At 42.7% G+C, this 21069-nt stretch overlaps 2 long non-coding RNA genes across 6 annotated transcripts in view; both read left to right on the top strand.

Annotated features, from left to right (window-relative positions):
- LOC103559386 (uncharacterized) overlaps positions 1 to 21069 on the top strand; it is a 95967-nt gene that overhangs the window by 39382 nt on the left and 35516 nt on the right. For 2 of the 5 annotated variants that reach the window (XR_011539995.1, XR_011539994.1), the window contains exon 1: positions 18107 to 19513. The exons of 1 other annotated variant lie outside the window; for it this stretch is intronic. This is a non-coding gene — a long non-coding RNA (uncharacterized lncRNA). Of the gene's footprint in view, positions 1 to 6520; positions 6628 to 13414; positions 13533 to 14175; positions 14511 to 18106; positions 19514 to 21069 lie in introns of those variants that run through there. 2 more of the 5 variants (XR_011539993.1, XR_546967.2) reach the window with 2 other exon arrangements.
- Positions 400 to 5868, top strand: LOC103559385 (uncharacterized). The gene is made up of 2 exons (XR_546958.2): positions 400 to 517; positions 4192 to 5868. It is a non-coding gene; the product is annotated as an uncharacterized lncRNA (long non-coding RNA).

Below are 21069 nucleotides of genomic sequence, written 5' to 3'. Positions count from 1 at the left end.
CTCAGCCACAGGGCCCTGTCTCAGTGCCAGCCCCTGTTGTCCCTTCTTCCTTGTTGTGGAGGCTGTAGCCTTCTTTCTCGCCTTCCGGTGCTGCCATCTCACACTGTTGTCTCAGGCTCTGAAGACAAACCCACGACAAGGGATTTTCCTCTTCAGAAGTTTTGTTGTTAATCACTACCAGGAACTAAATTAGCATGAAAAACCATGACAGAAAAAAAGGAAGCTACAGTGTTCTTACGGTAGACTAGTTTCCGACTTAGCAAATGACAAGTGGCAAGTAATTTTAGGATTTCTCCCCTCTACTTTTATTTCTCAAATGGAGTGGAAGGGTGGAGTTTTCCTGCTGCCCTGCCCTCTTACTCCACATTTAGATATAAATGAAACCTGAAGATAAAATCCTGGTGTAAGAGTAGGTATCTCTTTGGTACAAGTGGTCATTTACATTTTTAAGAACTCCTGGAACTTTTCCTTGTTCGGGCAGAATCCTCTTGCAAAAGGGAGACCAATATAATCTCAGGTGGGTGAGTTACTTCCTTTCGGAAAGAGTGGAGGAAAAAACTCTCAGTTGTAGTTTAAATTTTGAAAGACAAATAAATCTTTAAAATTAAGAGAAGCTAAAAAATGCTGATTGTGGAAAATTTTGCCCAGTAATATGAGAATTTCGTTTAAGAAATTCTTCACAGGGCCAGCCCGGTGGCGCAGCGGTTAAGTTCGCACATTCTGCTTCTCCGCGGCCCAGGGTTCGCCGGTTTGAATCTCGGGTGCGGACACGGCATCGCTTGGCACCCCATGCTGTGGTAGGCGTCCCACATATAAAGTAGAGGAAGATGGGCACGGATGTTAGCCCAGGGCCAGGCTTCCTCAGCAAAAGAGAGGAGGACTGGCAGTAGTTAGCTCAGGGCTAATCTTCCTCAAAAAAAAAAAAAGAAAGAAAGAAAGAAAGAAATTCTTTACAAACTGAGATGAAGTTGAATACTGGGCACCTAACTGAAAAGCAGTTCCCTTAGGGAGAAAGGGGTCTCCTCGGGTTGGAGTCAGAAAAGACCTTGCTCTGCTGTGACTAAAGAAATTACTCTGGGTATTAAATTAGGGGCACTACCTGATACTCGAACAACATGCAAACAATGTTTTGTGTGATTCTGCAGCGAAGTAAATTGAGTAATTGAAGACTGCAACTTAACTACCAGGAGAGCTGTGGATGGGACCGTGAGGGAGGTGAAGCTTACGTTTGACATCTTTCCCCTTCTGATGCTTTCATCCCCTTCAAGTTTCTTTATTGTCCAACATCTTTTATTTTCCATTCCTTCTCAGTTAGCTAATTTCTGGTAATGTTATTCCTAAGTTATTAATACAGTTGTATGTTACTTGGCAAGAGGTGCACATTCTGAGAAGTGTGTCGTCAGGCGGTTTCACTGTTTTGTGAACATCATGGAGAGTACTTACACGAACTTAGATGGTATAGCCTGCTGCACACCTAGACTATTTGGTACTAATCTTGTGGGACAACAGTCATATATATGTGGTCAGGTTTTTTTTTTAACTTTTTATTAAGATTATGGTAGTTTACAACCTTGTGAAATTCCAGTTGTACATTATTGTCAGTCATGTTGTAGCTGCACCACTTCACCCTTTGTGCCCTCCCCCCACCCCCTTTCCCCTGGTAACCACCAATCAGTTCACTTTGTCTCTATGTTTAACTTCCACCTATGAGTGGAGTCATACAGAGTTCATCTTTCTCCATCTGGCTTATTTCACTTAACATAATACCCTCAAGGTCCATCCATGTTGTTGTGAATGGGATATGTGGTCAGTTTTTGATTGAAACATTGTTATGCAGCACATTACTGTAATTTAAAAGTGGATTTTTAAACATGAAAACACTTATAGAGGTAAAGGAAAGACTAGTGGTGGAATTCAGGTAACATGGCAACCTGCAGGAGAGATTCTGTCTGAATGCCTCATATTCTAATATGTGAGCAATCCTCCTTTCTGCTTCTTGTTTCTTCTTAAGTTTGCTTACTCACTGCCACACATCTACAATTGCTATTGGCTCACCTCCTATTTAAAGTGTTGGAGGGGCCAGCCCTGTGGCTGAGTGTCTGCTTCAGCAACCCAGTGTTTGCAGGTTCAGATCCTGGGCACAGACCTACGCACTGCTCATCAAACTATCCTGTGGCAGCATCCTACATAGAAGCACTAGAATGACTTACAGCTAGAATATACAACTACGTACTGGGACTTTGGGGAGGAAAAAAAAAAGAGGAAGATTGGCAACAGATGTTTGCTCAGGGCCAATCTTCCTCACCAAAATAAATAAATAAATAGATAAAGTATTGGAATTTTGTTAAGTTCTTGTTTTCCTTTCTTCTTTCCAAACAGAATATGACAGAATCTGTTATCAGTTATTTATACCTTGACTGAAGCCTATTTACATTATTCTGCCACTCCCATACTTAATTGCATTTATCTTTTACTTTTGATAAACCTTCACCTAACAGACTTGGACACCTAGCCTGTGGCCCTGATGCAGACTTGACTGAGTTAAATAATCCTGATTCATGTCAAATGAAAGATAGGCACTCTAATCCCAAAGGAGGACCTCATGTACTCAGCAGAGGTGGTTGGATGCTATAATCCCGAGATGGGCTCCAAATGCACAGTAGATCCCTTCCAGCCAGCTCAGTGCTTACACAACTGATAAGCCCAGGAAGCAGGGAATCAGAGAATTTGCTTTTCTAATATGGGAAGATAGAGTTTATGATGTTTTGACATCAAAGACCATCGCACTTTTCCTCCCTCAGGGCTCATTTCCAAGAGCCTACTTAGAGTGTCCAAATGGTTTCCCCACTTGGTAGCAACCTTTTTCACTGAGCTTTCAAGCTTTGGTCTCTAATAATATATTTTTTTTCTTTAAAACCTTTGTGAAGTAAAAGGCTTTATCTCTTTTGAAAGGAATTTCAGATGTTAAGGGAGAGAAAGAAGAGTATTTGAGGAGTAGAGTAGTGAGTAGGGTACCTTTCCCATGGCTCCTGAAATGTTCCTCATCTGACCCCTGTACCCAGTTGAGAACCACTAAATCTTCTGCTTTACCATTAGCAAAGATTTGATCAAGTTTAACATCCTGTTCTGTGTGTTATTAAAGCAATATTAATTTTTATTGGCTCTCCAAATAGAAAATTATAATATAAAATATACTTATTCACACTGCGCATACCCTCAGAGGTACAATAAATATTCTATTGATCTATGCTTTGCTTTTCATTCTTTAACACTCATGAAATATGCTAATAATATAAACTTGAGAAAGTATAGAGAACATTGATGTTATTCCTTAAACTTCCACTCCAGTTTTCTTTATGTATATAATAGTTTGTACCCTAAGATTTCTTCAAGTGATAGTAAAGTAGCGTCATACTCAAAATATCAGCTGAGTTTTTTGTGCTGGTGATGACAATAGAAGGATATCAAGAAATGGGGAGTTAGGTTTCACTTCTGTATAGTGAACATAAAAGATTATTCACTGAAGGTGGGGGAGGCTATGCATGTGTGGGGCAGAGGTACACGGGAACTCTCTGTACTTGCCGCTAAATTTTGCTGTAAGCCTAAAACTGCTCTAAAATTTAAAAAAAAAAAAAACCTGTTTAAAAAAAAGTTATCCGAGTAGGAGTGAAACAAGGTACCTGTGTAGGGTCTTCCCTGAGTCACGTTTTGATGTAAATAATAGTTAACATTTTTTCAGTTTTGAACTATGTGATAGACACTGTGCCACATGCCATAGGCACGACTGCTATTTGTCACCAGATATCTGTTCTTGTCTTCCACTTAGTAATAAAACTCTCCGTTTTTAGCTGGGCATTTGGCTCCCTAGCATAAAGGCTTTATTTCCTAGCTGCCTTTGCAGGTAGGTGTGCCAAATAACTAAATTTCTACCCATAGGGCACAACTGGAATTGGTGAGTACTTTTTCTGGGCAGTGAACCAAAGGGAGAGAGCGTATCTTTTCTGGCCTCTTCTTTCTAGCAGTTTGGCCGTTCAGCTGTGTTCCCACACTTAGCTGAAAGCACCCCCTCTCACTAGGTGCTGCCATAGAACTAACTTCTAACTGACAGGTGTCAGCAAAGGTAGCATTCTGGAAAATTGTCTTTAAAGGGTGGAGGCATCGTCTTCTTTACACCTTTGTTCTTTCTACTAGCTAGAAGCTTCAGCAGATTTGCAGGAAGATTGTGAGGATGGAAGAGCAACAAGATAGAAGACTGGGACCTTGAGGACTGCCGCTGCCCCACTTACTTCCAGCATAATATGCGTGAAAGAGAAGAACTTGCATCTGATTGAATTGTCTCTTGTTTTTAGGTTTCTGTGTTTCATACTAAACGGATCCTTGGAATCCATTAAGCACTTGGAAGTGGGTACTGTACCTAACAAGAACTAAAGTCGGGGTACTGGCCTAGAAGCTGGGCAGCAGGTGGTATAGACTCCAAATTGCAGCCTGATGATTTGATGGCAAACATTTCCCTGCTTTGGCTTGGAAAAGAGACCATGTGCTGACCGAGGCTGTAACTTTAGGGCCAATGACAGGAAAGATGAATGATTTCTGTGTGTATTGGCTCTTTCTTGACACTTTCAGCAAAGCCTTCCAGGCTTAAGACAGGCAGTATAGAAACAGACAGAAGGGCCTACAGTTTTGCTACAAGAGGCCTGCAGTCCAAGTTGATAATTTGGGCCCTTGCAGGGATGAGAAGAGCAACAGCTTCTGCACCCCAGCTCAACCAGGTGTAAGCAGTGGCTGAAAACCTACAGCTTTGGCAGGAGATAAAACTAGTGCCTCATTATACAAAAGCATCGACCAGCTGGCAGAGAGTAGATTAAGGGTTGTTTCTTCGCACTCAAGCCTGTTGTAAACAACTTCGAGGTAGCTGCCATTAAGATGAGAGAGAAACGGATGGGCAGAATACCACAACCGATAAGTAAAAGACAAGTCTTCAGGCTTAAAAACAAAAAACTCAATGTCTCGACAGGCTCTTTGGCTGTGATTACAAGGACAGAGAATTGACAGAAAGTAAATAAAAATGCCTTCCTATTTGAAAGAATTATATTGCCTGCAAGGAAGAACTTCTGAAATAGCAAAGCTAGAGGCCAGGAGGACTGGATTAGTCTTCTGGGGCTGCCATCAAAAAATACCACTGACTGGGGGGCTTAAACAACAGAAATGTATTTTCTCACAGTTCAGGAAGCTAGAAGTCCAGGGTGAAGATGTCAGCACATTTGGCTTCTCCTGAGGTCTCTCTCCTTGCTGTGTAGACAGCCACCTTCTCACTGTGTCCTCATGTGGCCTTTCCTCTCATGACTCTTTCTCTTTTCTTTCAAGGACTACCATCATATTGGATTAGGGCACCACCATTTTGACCTCATTTAACCTTAATTACTTCCTTAAAGGCCCTATCTCCAAATGTAGTCACATTGGGGGTTGGGGCTTCAACATGTGAAAGACAGTATGTCAACATATGAAGGACAGTAAGTGAAAGAGTTCATCATAGAGGGCAGACCCAAGGGCTGCCTGGTAGGCTAATCAAGGAACTCCATTCCCAGGCCAGGCAGCCTTTGCGATTCCTGCCCAGCAGAGTTCAATAATTTCTATGGACCAGTGCCGACGGGGTTGTGTGAAAGTTTCCTGTTTTCTCCTTAGTCAACTGGAATTTTAGTTAAAGTTATCCTAGTCCTGTTTTACCATTATATATTGAGTAAGAGTGAAGGGATAGGGCAAATAACTTTTAGTTTGTGGGTTTCTGGACTGTGAGTGGCTACATCTTGCCATGATGGGGATGAATGAATTGGCACCCAGAGATTCTGGGCTTTGAGTTTAATGCAGTAACCAGATGACACTTTGGAGTTATGTCTCACAGGGAGGGGGTCTATATGTGGAAAGAAAGAGCATGTGTGGATGAGTGGACTGTGGCAAGGACTGCTACTTGTCTCCTGCTTTGTTTCTTGAAATAAAGACTACATTTCCCAGCATTCCTTGCAGCTGTGTAATTTTTCCAGGAAGTGTTTTTAAAAAGAATGGTCAAACCCTACCTTACTTTTTCTCCTTCCTGCTAGCTGGAATGAGGACATGATTTTTGGAGCTTCATTACCCATCTTAGACTATAGAGTAAAGCTGCCTGCTGTGCACAGCGGAGCAAAAAGATCTAAAGAGCTAGATCCCTGTCACTATGGAAGGACTACCTCTAGGCTTCTTTTACATGAGACAGAAATAAACTATACTTTTAAAGCCAGTATTATTTGGGGTATGCTGGATTATTCTGTTGTCAGTTTGGCTAACCTGGGAAATGTGTTTCCCAGAATCCCCTTTCCTCTATGATTCCAGGTTAGAGTTGACCACAGAGGAATTTGCTCATAATCTGGGAGGCAGAAGTGAAACAGTATCCACCCCTCTGAAGGCCTTCATTGTCCCAAGTGATGATGGGCAGACGTCAAGGTGCTCAGTGGGCTCAGCTTGTCCACTCTCCTCTGTTCTGTTGCAGGCTCTTTTTCTCAATCGCTGGCCCTGCTGATCAACAACCACCAGATTCCCAGCAGTGGACATACAGGGATTGTAGCTGTGGAGAGGCGTAGCTTCCCAGAGTGCTGAGTGAGCTCCCCATTTGCAGTCCCATTTTGGCTGACGGATGTGCTTGGCTTCTCTGATTTCCTTTCAAGCTTCAACTTGTCCACCCACCCCCAAGAGCTTTGGGAGGATTGCTTAGTTACTGTTCCTCCAGCTTCCCCTTCCGGATCTTTACTTCCTCAGCTCCTCCCACGGTTGTATAAGCTCTAATTCTGTAATAAGTCCGTCGTCTCATAATACACATAGTGACTCTATTCCCTCACTAAACCCTGACTGATACATTAGGTTTTAAAGCATATGTAGGCCACCTTTACGCGAATGGAGACACTTAGATTATCTCATTAAATCTTCCTAAGAACCATAGGAAGGTGGCACTGTTATTATCTCCATTTTACTGATGTGGAAACAGGTTTAGAGAAGTTAAGTAACATTCTCACTGTCATGCAGCAAGTAAGTGGTGAAGCCGCGTTTGTAACCCAATCTCCCTGCAAGAGCCCGAGGGCTTAACCTCTATACCTCGATACATATACACCTACTGTCCAGGAGTACTACTCTGATTCTTATCCCTTGTTGCTTTAGAGTTTTTATCTTGAAAGTCCACCATGCTGAGCAGAGAACCATATTATATGAGCAACAATCAATAAAGATTGCCAATATGTCTCCAAGGTTTAGTTAATGGCTTGGGAAGGAATCAGTTTTATTGACAGTCTGTTAGTTTATTTCCACTTCAGCTCCCCAAAAGCAAAACCCCTGATTAGGTAGAGCTCCACTCAAGGCAAGAGCTAGGGTCCATTTTTTGGTTTTAACTAACATTTAAAAGCGGAGGAAAGATTAATGTCACATCCTTGGCATACTGCCTACTGAAGCAGAGACTTTAGGCTAAGTTGTCACAATCAGTTCTTGCATGTGTGTGTGTGTGTGTGTACAAAAAGAAGCATTAATTCTCATAATTTTTATTAAATCACCCTGAATTCAAGAGTTTCAAAACAACTTAACTCTTTAAAGAAGCTACACTTGAGAACAGACACATTTGCATACCTCATAGCCCTTTGTCTCAACATTTTAGTGTGTATTTCCTAGGAACAAGAATATTGTCTTATGTAACGATTGCACAGTTAATCCAATTCAAAAATTTAACATTGATACCTTATTCTGTGACTCATATTCTGATTTTGTCCCAGTAATGTCCTTTATGGGACTTTTTTTCTTTGAGGATAGTGTTGAGGATCACATATTACATTTAGTTGTCATGTCTCTTTCGTCTCCTTCAATCTGGAAAAGTTCCTTATTCTTTCTTTGCTTTTCATAATATCAACATTTTTTAAGAATCCATTCTATTTTATAGCACGTTTCTCAATTTGGGTTTGTCTTATGTTTCCTCATGATTTGATTCAGTTTACGCATTTCTGACTGAAAAATAACCAGTCATGAGTCCTTCTCAGGATATCAGTGCTGGTGGGCATACTATCTAATACTTGGTTTTATTCCCATTGCTTTCTACTGTGGTGCATATAGTTTTTCCCCCCAAACCCAGCCACAATCAATTCTGAAAGAACAAAAGAGCAGGTCAGAGCCTGAAATTGGGATGTACAGGAAAAGGAAGTCAGACCGGTCGGACATTTTTGGGATATACTATACACACATACCCACAGGGAAGGGAAGAAGAAGGTAGGCAACCTGGAGAGCTGCTAGAAAGTACTTCTGAAATCTTCTAGATCTCAGTACTTTATAGGGAGTCAGACACCTCATTTTCTTGGCCAGCGTGGAAGATACTGTCAGTACCATGCCTGTATCCCCACAACACTTACTGTTTCTATACATACAGACAACGTCCTATGCTAGGGCATGACTCTGACTGAGGACTTTCTCTCAGCCCAGGTGCACAGCAGGTTCTGAGCGCTGAGGAGTTACCCCTGGGAGCAACTCTCAGCTAATGACTGATAAGAATTAGAGGATAAATACCCCAGCTTTCTCTCCCCCTGGTGGGACAACTCCCAGAGGCTCCCAAAATGATTGAGCCTCAGTTCCCCCAGTGGTAGCTTGGTAATTAATGTAACTGGTCTAGGCTTCCTCCCTTGCATATCTCAGTTCCCCACTCTCCTAAGAACGCTTCCTAGGATCACCTCTCAAACTACTTGCTTTGAAATCTTTTGCTTAGGGTCTGCTTCTAAAAAGTCTGCCCTAAGGCAGCTCAGTTGCGAGGCTGCCCCAACATAATTGGCTAAACGTCTCCATTTCATCAAGCTTGAAATTCTACCCCTTGGAAATGCATATGGGGTGTCAGTATTAACTTGGGAAATTCAAACACCCTGTGCAGGATTAAAAAGTGGCTGTTATATTTTTTAATATCTTAGGGAAAATTAGTTGGTTACATTGCTTTCCTTTTATTAATATTCAACCTGGCCTCAGTATTGCTCAGAAGAATCATTAACCACCAAGATGTAAGTAAATTCCTACTGCCTCATTCTGGAGCAGGCTTGATAGAGTTGTTTATGAAGGAGTATGATCTCAACTCTACATCTGCAATCTGGAGTTGAGAGACTGAATATACAGATAGACAATGGCCAGATCATATATAAAAACACATCTTTTGACCCATGAAGGGGATCAAAACATGCCACCCAAAATATGCCATTTGGCATATTTGTGAGCTGAAGGCAATTGAGAAAGAGTGATGCCGGAAGGACTCTGTGCCCTCTCCCTTTCCGCCTAAAAGCAGGTCACAAACTTCCCGTTAGAAAGGTGGCCTCCTGGCACCAGGAAGAAGAGAACATTCTTATCACCAGAGACAGAGAGTCACTTTCCCACAATTTACTGCCCGTAGAAACCTAAACCCCTTTTCTTTGTCTAGTCATTTCCCTGCATATTATAGCCCTTGGTTAAAAGGGTATATCAGGCTCTGAGTCTAACCACTTCTTTGGGGTATTCAGTTCTTCACTATGAAGCCCCCATGGCACGTAAAAATATTCACATCAAATACAATTTGTACGCTTTTCTCCTCTTACTTGGTCTTTCGTTAGCTTAATTTTCAGGGCCCAGTCACTGAACATAAGAGGGCAGGGGAAAAGTTTGTCCTCCTATATGCCAACAACCTGAAGCAAACTGCCCAGGAAACCGATCTATTATTTACAATGGCCAGCTCAGAAAGCTGGCATGCTATAAGTCAGACTTGCAGGAAGTCAGACTGCTATCTCTACTGATAGTTCGAGAAACTAACACCTAATCCTGTGACAACCAGCCTCAAATGGCCAGGACTTGATTAATAACTGAAGGCTTCCCTAATTTTTGTCCCCAATTCCAACTTACAACCAGCCAGAGAAAGCGATATATGCATCCCTAACCAATCACATAACCTGCCTCACTTCTAATCAGGCCACCTACAGGTTCCCCATGCCAACAGCCTTTATTTAGGGTATATTTGAAACCTTCCCCGTTTTCCACTATGAAGTTTTCCACTTGTTTGCCTGCCTTTGAGTCTCTGCTGTTGATACAAATAATCCACAATCAATCTACAAGTCAAAATTGGGGTGAGTTTATTATATGAGCCAGGTTGAAGACGACCTTCACCAAGGAAGGAAGCCCTCCAAAGAAATGGGGTATACAGAGTGGTTACATACTATCTTGTAACAAAGAGCATACATCACATATGACAGGAGTATCCTTTTTACAACAGTCATGAGCTATCTTGCTGGCACAGCAGTTCAGTGGTCACGAGGTGAGCACAGCAAGTGGGTGATCAGCAGCTCAGTGGTCAGGAGATGAGTTAAAGCAGGTCAGTAATTAATCCTTAGTTTCTGGGAAAAAAAATGCTTATCCTTAAAGAAATGCTGATATGGGGGAGGCAACATCCCTATCTGTAAGGTCATCATTTTTGGCTTTGGGACATTGTAAAAGTTTAAAGCAGATGTACAGTGCATGCTCAACAGGCCATGGCAGGCCTCTCTGGGGAAAAAATGTCAGGCCGAATTAGTTTTAAACCAAATGGCCTCCACATATAGTCCAATACATCCTATTGCTTGTCATTTATTCATCACTGCCAAAACACAGTAATGGTGGTTGACTCCCTTGCTATAGCAAGCTCTGAATAAGTAGCCTTCACTTGTTCTCATTTGGTTGGTCTTTGTTTATTTCCACAGTGCTGACCTTAGTAATTATACCTTATTCTCTCCATCTACATTGTCCTAATATGAATGCCTTGCTGTTTTAAAGTTCCAAATATAAGGATGTTTTCTATCCCTGGATAAGATTGCACTTTAATCTCAGCAATACTGCAATTTTAGGACACAAAGAGATAAAGGCAATAGGAATTCACATATCCTTTTCCCCCTATCAAATTCACTCACAAAAACAATATTTAGACATTACCAGTATTGCATTTGTCCCTCATCCTTTGCCTGAGGTGGGAATCTTCAACTGTCTGAAGTTTCCTAGTTCCTAGTTCCTATCATCCTGCATCCTCAGCATCTGAGGGCTGAAGACTCTAACGTGGCTGCCTGCAGCTTTGCTGTTGTGTCTCTTTACAGAACCTTCCAGGGGACGTGAAGCAGTGTCTTAACCCTGTTAGGGTCCATGTGGTGTAACTGCCTTATAACCTCCTAGGCTGGTTATTTATTTATTTGTTTTCAACCCTCGTTCTCACACTTAGTGCTCTGCTGTTTGTTGTAAGGTGCTTAGATTCTGTAACCTACTTTTACTAGCTGGTTTTTTGATCAGATTCTGCCAATGGAGGGAGATTAAAAGACAGGAGGAGGACAGATGTGACTCTTCTTTTCGTTTCAAACAGCAGTTGAAACAACAAAGACTGCATCCGTGATAAAAAGAATGGAGGTGGCAATAGCATTGGCGGCAGAGGCAACAGTAGTAACAATGTGTGGGGCAGAGGAAGCTACAATGACTCCAAAAGCAGCCCAGGCTTGCAGGCTCCTGGACTGCAGCTCAGGTAGCTGGATTCTAGTAACACGCCCTAGCTGCACATACCCTTGGTCTGTGCTTAACCATTTTGTTCCCTCAGCCTAGAAATCGTAGTCCTTTACTACTCATTGAGTAACCTTCCCTTCTTCAGACTTCTCAACAAACTTGAACCAATTCCTTTATGTAAATCTCTTCTGGTTGAAATAACTAGAGTGGTTTTTGTTTTCCTAATTGCATACTGAATGATAAAGATCCTCAGTGGTGACATCCAGTTAGAATTCTACCCATAGTGAAATCTCAGTGCATCTTTCTTTTGTTCTATTTGGGGTTTGAAGGGATAAGTTTTCTGTCTCTCTCTTTTTGGGAAGATATTCGCCTTAGGGAAAGAGCCTCAAGCAGTGGATTTGCATAGATTATTCATTCTCTCTTGGTGCAAATATGCAAATATATTCCAAGAAAGGACTCTGTGACCTTGAGCTACTTTGCTTAAGGATAACAGTTGTAATACTTTAGTACTCTTTGTTTATAAATATAAAAATATAAACAATAAAATAATAAATGTTAAAAAAAATTCTTTGCTAAGCCCCATGTGGAGATCTTCCAGAATATCTCCCATAATACAGGTTTTCCGGGTCAGCAGTCGGAGGTATGGTGAAGAGTTGTGGAGGTAACGTAACGTTTGTCATCCTCAAACACGTTTCTCTCTGTATGAAGCCCAGTGATGCACTGGTGTGGAAGCACTGGTTGTTTTTAAAAAAACCAAAAGACCCACTTCTCTGGCAATAAATAAAAAACCACTGCCTTAAGCCCATGAGTCTCTCCTCATCCTTGCATCCCTGACTATTCTGGCCTCTTCCCTAGAACCTCTCAGACTTCCTAAGGTCAAGCAACTAAAGGGTTAATGACCCTGCTTCAGAATTGTGACCACTGTCCTTTCTGATTGGTTGATGTCCATGCCAGTCACTACTGGGCTGGGCTCTGACGCCCACGTCTCCTGTCCTACGGTGCCCCTGCCTTAGTGAGAGTTAGATCCTAAGCCCAGTGAGGAAGACAGGGCCTCTGATTTGGTGCTGGCACTCCAGCGTTAAAGACTTAGGGTCCATCTAGGCACCCCTTGCTGATGATCCCTCTGAGTGGCCCTCATATGACTGTTGTTGGAAGCTGCAATTTCTGTAGAATTTTGGCTCTGAGCAAAAGAAGGAGAGAAAACGCAGTTGGGTAGGTCATAGTCCAGGCAAATGCAGCCATGGATAGAGAGAGCTCTGTATTCTCCGCTGGCATTGCAGATACTGCCAAAACAGGAGGGAGGGTGCAGGAAAAGACAAGGCTCTTAGGGAAGTTTGGAGCCAAGGGTGACCTGGGGTATGGGTACCAGTTTTCAATATCCTTGTTGAATTTCACCTCTGCTCGATGTGATGAATTCATTAAAACTCACTGAATGCCTACTGACCAAGGACATTAACATTAATTTTATTAATAAATATGTTAACTAATACTTACAGAGCATTTTCTCTGTGTCAGGTTCTATTCTAAAACTATATTAACTCATTTAAGAAATCATCATCAACCATATTTTACAAATGAGAAAACTGAGGTACAGAAAATTATTTAAAATTTATCTAGCAAGCCAGCATGAACCCAGGCAACCTGGCACATGAGCACACATTTAACTGCCTTTCTTCTGGCCTGAAGGATTATCTTTGTCTTATTTTTTAAATGGCATTTTCTATTTGATTGTTGATAATATGTATATTGATTATATAAAAGTCTAATTATTAGGAAAAAAATTTTACTGAAAAATTTTGAATGGATTTGCTTTAGTTCAATGGAAACTGAGAAATCAGCACCATGAATAAAACTGCTGGTTGTAAGACAAATTTAAAACTTGTTTATATTACAGGTCACGTAATGACTATCGATTCAATTGAAATATTGTTGGAAGAGTTTTATGCAGTTCTTTCCATGAAATCATGGCTCATACTGGAGCATCATTTAGCCAGTGAGAGCTGCATAGAAAGGTAATATCAAATATTTCTAAAAATCAACGAATTATTTAGAAATATTGTATAATTTGAAGAACAATTTGCACCAAGCTTTTATCATATGGTAAGCAGCTTTATACACACCTACATATGTACATATGTAATTGAATAAACAGTTTTATACATATATATAACTTACATAATTTAGAAATGAAGGAAAATATATTTAAATTTTTTTACATTTATATATCGATATATAGATTAATTTACAATATACAGTGATGGTTAAATATGTTGAATATCATCCTTGGCTGCAAATATCAGCCAATCTCATCTCAAAGAGGCTGAACTGGTAAGGAAAGAAATTTATTTTTTCCAACATAAGTCCAGGGTAGGGTGAAGGTTTAGTAATGTCACCCAGGTCCTTTCCGTATCTGTTCTGTTTTCCTTAGTGCAAGGATTTACCCTTAGGCTGGAGTCCCTCATAATCTCAATATGGCCACAGGACTTCCTGCTGTCACATCTGTGTTGGTTTAAAATATAGCCACAAATGTTTTCATACTCCTCCTTGCAAAAGTGGAGCATAATTTCCCTCCTCTTAAATGTGGGCTGTATTTAGTGATTCACTTTTAATGATTAGAATGTGATAGAAATGACAGTGTGTTTCTCCTGAAATTAGGACACAAAGGCATTGGGTTTCCTCCTTACTCTTTCTCTTGGATCACTCACTCTGGGGAAAGCCAGTTACCATGTCTTGAGAACACTCAGTTAACCTCATGGAGAGGTTCCCATGGCAAGTAACTGAAGCCTCTGACCAAGAGCCAGCAATGAACTGAGACCTTCTGCCAACAGCCATGTGAGGGAGCCATCTTGGAAGTAAATCCTCCAGCCCTAGTCAAGCCTTCAGATGACTGTAGCAATAGCAAATGTCTTGACTGCAATCTCATGAGAGGCTCTGAGCCTGAACCACCCAGCTAAGCTGCTCCTGAATTCCTGACTCATGGAAACTGTGAGGTAATAAATGTTTGTTGAGGTAACCAATGTAATTTGTAACATGGCACTAGACAACCAGGGCAATAACAATATATGACAACATCTAGGGGGAGAAGGAACCAATCCCTCTCTCTTTCTCCCTCTGTCTCTCTTCTTTCTTTTTTCTGAGGCTTCCCAGCAGACTTCTTTTCGCCTTTCACTGGGCAGACTTGGGTCACATTCAATTTCTTACTCAGTGACTGGTAAGAGAATATTACCCACGATTGGCTTATGCTGAGTAAGATCCACCCCCTGGAGCTGGAGCTGGAGGCAGCTCCTCTGAAATAGAAGACTGTGTAGAGGACAGTGACCTCTGTTAGGAAGGAAGTAGGGTAGAAGAATGGATATGGAGGTGACGTCATCAAGATAGTCTAGATCGTGCTGTGTAACAAATATCCACCAATTCTCATTGGTGTAACACACCAGAAGTTCATTTCTTTCTCATACAACCTGTCTAATGTGGTTTGGCAAGGAGACCCTCACTGAAAGAGGATTCAGCTCAACGCTTGCTTCTATGATCTCCTCAAAGGTGGGATGGGAAAGCGGCAAATTGTTTACTGGGTCCTAAACCATCTTCCTGGAAGTGACACCCATCACCTCCTCTCCTATCTTATTGACCACAGTGAATACAGATTTCCCTCAACTTATGATGGGGTTATGTCCCCATAAACCCTACATAAGTTGAAAATAACGTAAGCCAAAAATGCACCTAACCTACTGGACATATGGCTTAGCCTAGTGTACTTCAAACATGCTCAGAACCCTTACTCAGCCTACAGTTGGGCAAAATCATATAACACAAAGCCTATTTTATAATAAAGTGCCAAATATCTCATGTAACTCATTGAATACTGTACTGAAAGTGAAAAGCAGAATGGGTGTAGGGTGCAGAATGGTTGTAAGGGTATTGGTTGTTTACCCTCATGATCACGTGGCTGACTGGGAGCTGTGGCTGGCTGCCATTGCCCAGAATCATGAGAGAGTATCGTACCACATATTGTTAGCAGAACCGGCACAGGGAGAGATCCTAGCTTAATAGCTGGTGCTAGATCTTTCCTAGCATGTGTGAACAGGTCTTAGCAGACGGCTTGCAAATTTCAGTGAAAACAGTATTGACTCAGCATCAGGTATTTACTCGCAGCTATGATATCAGGTCCAATAATGTGTAATTTGCTAATCATCCTCAAGTTATAAACAACATGTTGAAATTTTAAAGTGCTTCGGTGTGTAAGTCTGCAGGTCAATGGCTCACCTTTTCTCAGGATTCTTCGCGCTTGTGGAGTGGCTATTATGCTAATCAGCTGCACGGAAGCCTCCTGGCCAAGGAAACAGATCGATTCTCCTACTGAGCTAGTCTTCCCGTTTCAGTCCTGCAAAGCTCCTGACCAACTGGCCTTCAGGTTCTCTGCTTTGCCTTCATCTTTTGAGTTCTTTTATGTCTGTCTGAGAGCTGACCTATTGATAAATCTGGAACCACAGCTCCGTTTTTCTGACTCCTAGTTCTAGTATCATTCTAGCTAATTCCATCTCATTTTTCAGCTCTTTCCAAGAAGCTCACCATCTCACTGCTCCACCCAGCCTTGCTGTTTTTCATGTCCCTCCTTTCTTCTCCCACAGCACATCTTCTAGTTCCTTTCTCTATAAAGCATATATCATACCACTCTGCAGAAACTGATTTCCTGGGTATCTTCCACCCCAGCCTGTAAGTTCTTTGAAAGTAAGTTCCATGTTTTATGTGATTTTTAAAATTCACAGGTCCAGTGTAGTGAATAGTACCATAGTGCCTGATTATAGGAAGTGTTCGATGAATGTTGAATGAATAATGAATATTACAAAAGATCAAACTCCAAGGAGGGGGATTATATGTTCCTGCATTCTAAAAATTTCCAATACTCTAACAGAATCTTTTAAAATTCACTATAAAGATCCATTTTTTTACTTCCTAAAGTAGGGTAAGCTAAGCATATCTATTGAAATATGAATAACTGTGGGAAGTACAACAAATTTAGGCCTTAATTTAATATCAACATTTCATCCAATTAACTCCTTACAAGGGTGACATTGGCAGTGTTTCTCAACTTTGTTGGTATGGGGGGTGACAATTCCCATCAAGTAATCCTATGGCAACAGACTCTAGGGATGGGGTGGAAAGTGTAGTTTGAAGCAGCCCCTCAAGCAATTCCTACAAATTCACCCCCAGAAGAATATGATCCATTTTCCTTCCTCCATATCACCACGCAAAGGGACTGATGTTAAGGTGTGGGCCAGTTTGATTTTGGTCTTGGAGATATGATGGATTAGGGCCCCCCCCCCCACCAGGTGGCTGAGCTCTTACTCCTCCTGGTTTTTAACTGTTAAAAATTACACTACTTATAGGTGTGGGCATTTATGGAAGATTGTTTGTTATTCAGCTTAGAGTAACTGCTTTTGTTCTTGGATTGTGGGTGAGGATTAACAACCTTGGCCCTGCTGTCATCTCTAGGGAGGTCTTACTCTGGCTAAGCAAAGCTAGGGACAATCTTCAATGCACAGGGTGTAGTCTGGCGGTAGATCACTTGAAAGCCTGGAGTTGTACAGTCACCCTCAGCACACTGTTTTCTTTTAGCCCTCTTAGCCCGAGTTTCCGGACTTGCTGGAGTGGAGACTGCAGGGGTGGGGCTGGAATGCCTTCCGCATTCCTCCTCCTTCTCTTCTCACTTCCCTCCCCCTCCCCCTCCCCTCATCCTCCTTCTACCCTCCCCCTCCTCTTTCCTTTCCTCCCTCTCCCCTTCTTCCTCCTCTCCCTCCTCCTCCTCACCTCTCCCTCCTCCCCCTCGGCTTTTCTCCTCTCCCCCCTCCTCCCCCCTCCCCTCTCCTCCCCCCTCTTCCTCCCCTCCCCTCTCCTCCTCCCTTCCCTTTCCCCCTCCTCCTCCAGGCTATGGATGCCTGGCGGGGAGGGGTGAGTGGCTGGAAGCAGAGAGTGGGAGGATCAGAGGCCAAGGAGCCATGGTAGCTCCCAAGCCACCCGAGCACGTGCGCATGATCCCTCTTCACAGTATCCGGTAGGATTATCATAAAATAGGCAAAAGGCAGGGCCAGCTTCACAAAGCCTTCGGAAAGGATGTCCTGGTGTTTTAATTATAGTCTTACAGAGAGCAAGTCCATTCATGCTTACTAATCTCTCATCTGTAAAATGGGGATAAAATAAAAATTAAACAAATATTATCTAAAAATAGGAAGCTTGCGTAACAAAGCTGTGTTCATTTCCTGCGAAGAGTGGAGAGGAACTAAGTAACTGTGCTTTGTTGCTTTTATTCCAGCCAAATACAAAGAGAGACCCCATACAACAAATGTTTTCCTTTGTTCTGGGTCTTGTAAAGAGTCATTTCTCTACAAAAAAAGAATCCCCTTTGTGCATTCCCTGGCCCGACTGGCCTGGCCGCGGGGATTATGAAGACAGCGCTCTCTGGAGCTGTTTTCCTGGTTAGAGACTTTGTTCTGGAAAGCAGCTGCGTTGCCATGGCTACCGCTCCCGGCGGCCCGGCCCTGCCCCTTTCCGCCCCGCCTGCCTGCCTGTGCTGCCTGCTAGTAGCAGGGCAGTCCTGACTTCAAATGTTCCTCCCGCACAGCACGGAAATGGCAGGGAAATTCCAAACTGTATTTCCCAGATGGCCTCTGAGGCCCAGAGGCAGAAAAAAATAATCCCTTGTCAGACAGTCCTGAATTGTCCTTGAAAAAACAGCCATTCGATTGAAAGCTTGTTGAAGGCAGGAACCACGTTCTCGTCGCTGAACCAATTCCTCCCCTCTCACTGTGACCATCTTCCCCCCCAGCCCTAAGTAGGCCGACACATAGTAGGATCTGGAAAAAGGTGTATAACTATTTGCCAGTGAGGGGGCAGCTCAGCAGCCGGTTAAAAGCATCAACTCTGGAGCCGGAATCTTGGTCTGCTACTTAGATAAAATACCTCAACTTTCTGAGCTTCATTTTCCTCATCTCTAAAATGGGGACAGTAACATCTAACTCAGAGGTATACAATGGGTCTTGAATCAGATAATTTAATACACGAAACACTTGGTACCGTGTCTGACTTCCAGCGAGCTCTCAGGATTGATTATGATTACTACTGTTACCGTCATCTCTTCTGTAGTCTCCTGTACCTTCGTGTGGGGAGAAACGTTGTCCCCTACTGAAAAACAAACAAAATCCCAAACAACAAAAAACCTTCCAGCAGAGTCTGTAGCAGCCCAGGGCTAACGGTTAATGAAATGAATATAGAAGTGCTGTGTAAGTTAGTTATTTGTGTAATGAGTGTCAAATAGAACATGTCAGTAACAACCTTCATTTGTGGTAGATGGTTGCACATGAATAATGCGAAGTGAGTGTGTTTCTATTGTCCACCATGTATCTATGGGAAAGAGATTAAAATAGCACTGTGACCTCTTTCAGTTTGACCTTTCCCCTTCTCCTCCCCCAATCTCTTAGGGAATTTCTGAAACCTACAGACCCAGTTGTAATTGAATGTGTGTATGTGAGCTGTACCGGCCCCACAGAGGCCCGCACAGGCCTCCCCACACCAGGGCTGCCTTCCAAGTCACAAGCCCTGGAGTCTGCAGGTACTCCCCTGGTGCCTCTGGAAGATTCTAAACATCTCTGGACATTCAGGGGAGAGGGAATTTAGGACTCTCCACCCCAAATTTGCTTTGCCGCTCCCCCACTACCAAGCACGCCCAGACTTAGTCTACAATTCCTGTGGAGCCTTTGGAGTTCTGGGGAGTCAGGAGATGTAACTGGTCCTTCAAGGTTCTGAGCCGAACCTGGCCGCAGGATGTGCACATCCTCAACAGCTGCGGACGACAGTTCAGACTATGAGACTCTCAGAGGAGCAACCTAACGGTGGGAGCGATCAGATGTCAGGAGGTTCTGGCATCCCGGGGGGAGGGGAGGCGAGGACAGGATTATCATTCCCCTGTTACCTAATACTGCTGCGTCTCCTGGTCGAGAAGGTATGTACAGCTTGTATGTATTTTAGGACACGAATGAAAAAGGCATCTTGTCAGTATTGAGTACATTTATTGTCATTAATGCATAGGGCTGAAAAAGCCTGGTAATTACACGTACAAGTGCCATTTGTATGTTGGGCGCTCCCACAACACCTATGTGCAGTGTATTTTGAGGTTGTGTAATAATGCAGCAAAGGTGCGGAAAGGTGGTGTGAACTGAAGGGTGTGAAGTGTGGTTCCTTCTCCTTTAGACCCTCTCACACATTGCCCCCCCACCTCGCACACACATTAAACTACCCAAGACACATAATCCTCCCCTCCCCCAACACTGCAGCCCGCTTTCTCTGAAAACTGATACCCTGAGGCCCTTTTCCCTTACCAGCCACAATTAGGGGCGGTAAGAGAGAAAATGCGGACTGGATCGCGGCACAGAGGCAGTGTTCTGTACTTTTTCCTTCTGTAACACGCCCCTGTTCCGGCTCCAGGCCTTACATTTGAACTGACTTTGCTACTCCAGGAAACAGCTTTAGGCTCCTGCAGTCCAGGCCGAATCCACTTCTTTCTGCGAAGTCCATTTTGTATTTTCTATTTCACCCTAGGCAACTCTCAGCCGAGGCTGTTGTGCTCAATCCAGCTCAGAAACTGGCTCAAACCGCCCTGAACTGGATTTGGTGGCTGTTGAGACAGAGTTGCTGCCTCTTTGTTCGGGCGGATCCGGCCTCATTCGCTCTTCTGCTTCCCTCCCCCCGTTTTCCCAGTCACCACCAGCGACTCCCCTCCCCCTGCCTCTCCACTTTGGCATTTTTTTGCTCTTCCCTGGGCCAAGGCCCCATGAAGTAGATTAAATTCTTTAATGAAATAGTGGATTTAGGTTGTAAACCTCCAGCTTTTATTACATTAACTATTTAGTTCTGCTTTTTTCAAATTTGTCCTCTAACCTATTGACATGGTGCCCTTAAAATTTTGGCTCTCCTTCTAACCTAGAACTATCTTAAATTTTCATTCTGAAGGGTTCACATCAAAAGCTGAAGAGTGTTGGTGCAGCACGTTGTTAATTTCCGTTTTGTAGCTATATTTAAATTAATTTATTCGGGTTTGGTTTTTTTTTGCTAAGAATTGACAAACATAATATGTATAAAATTTTTCAACAGTCACCCATACTGGCTGTGTATTGCAATTGCGCGATTCCTAGAGAAAGAACGGAAGAATTGAGATGGTTTTGGTTTTCGAACGTGTAATTTTAACCCTGGAGCAGATTCTGGAAATTGTATAGGGAAGGAGTCTGTTTGGGGAATGCGCGGGAACCATTCCTAACACGATGCAGGTGGACGCAAAACGGGGAGTGTGACGAAATAAGGATAGAACGGGGCTGGGCCTTTGGAAGTGCTCTTTCTGTACAATTTAAGCATTCCTTACGTTTTGAAACTAGATAAAGGGATGTTTGCACAAGCTTGTGGATGTGTGCCACTAAATTGTACACTTTAAAATGGCTAATTTGATGTTATGTGACTTTGGCCTCAATTTTAAAAAGTTGTGTTCCTTGACAAGAATTTCCCATT

This window comes from Equus przewalskii, chromosome 5 (assembly GCF_037783145.1).
Source record: "Equus przewalskii isolate Varuska chromosome 5, EquPr2, whole genome shotgun sequence".
In the NCBI taxonomy this organism is placed as follows: Eukaryota; Metazoa; Chordata; class Mammalia; order Perissodactyla; family Equidae; genus Equus; species Equus przewalskii.
The sequence above is the reverse complement of the archived record's forward strand: the minus strand, read 5'-3'. Positions and strand labels throughout refer to the sequence as shown.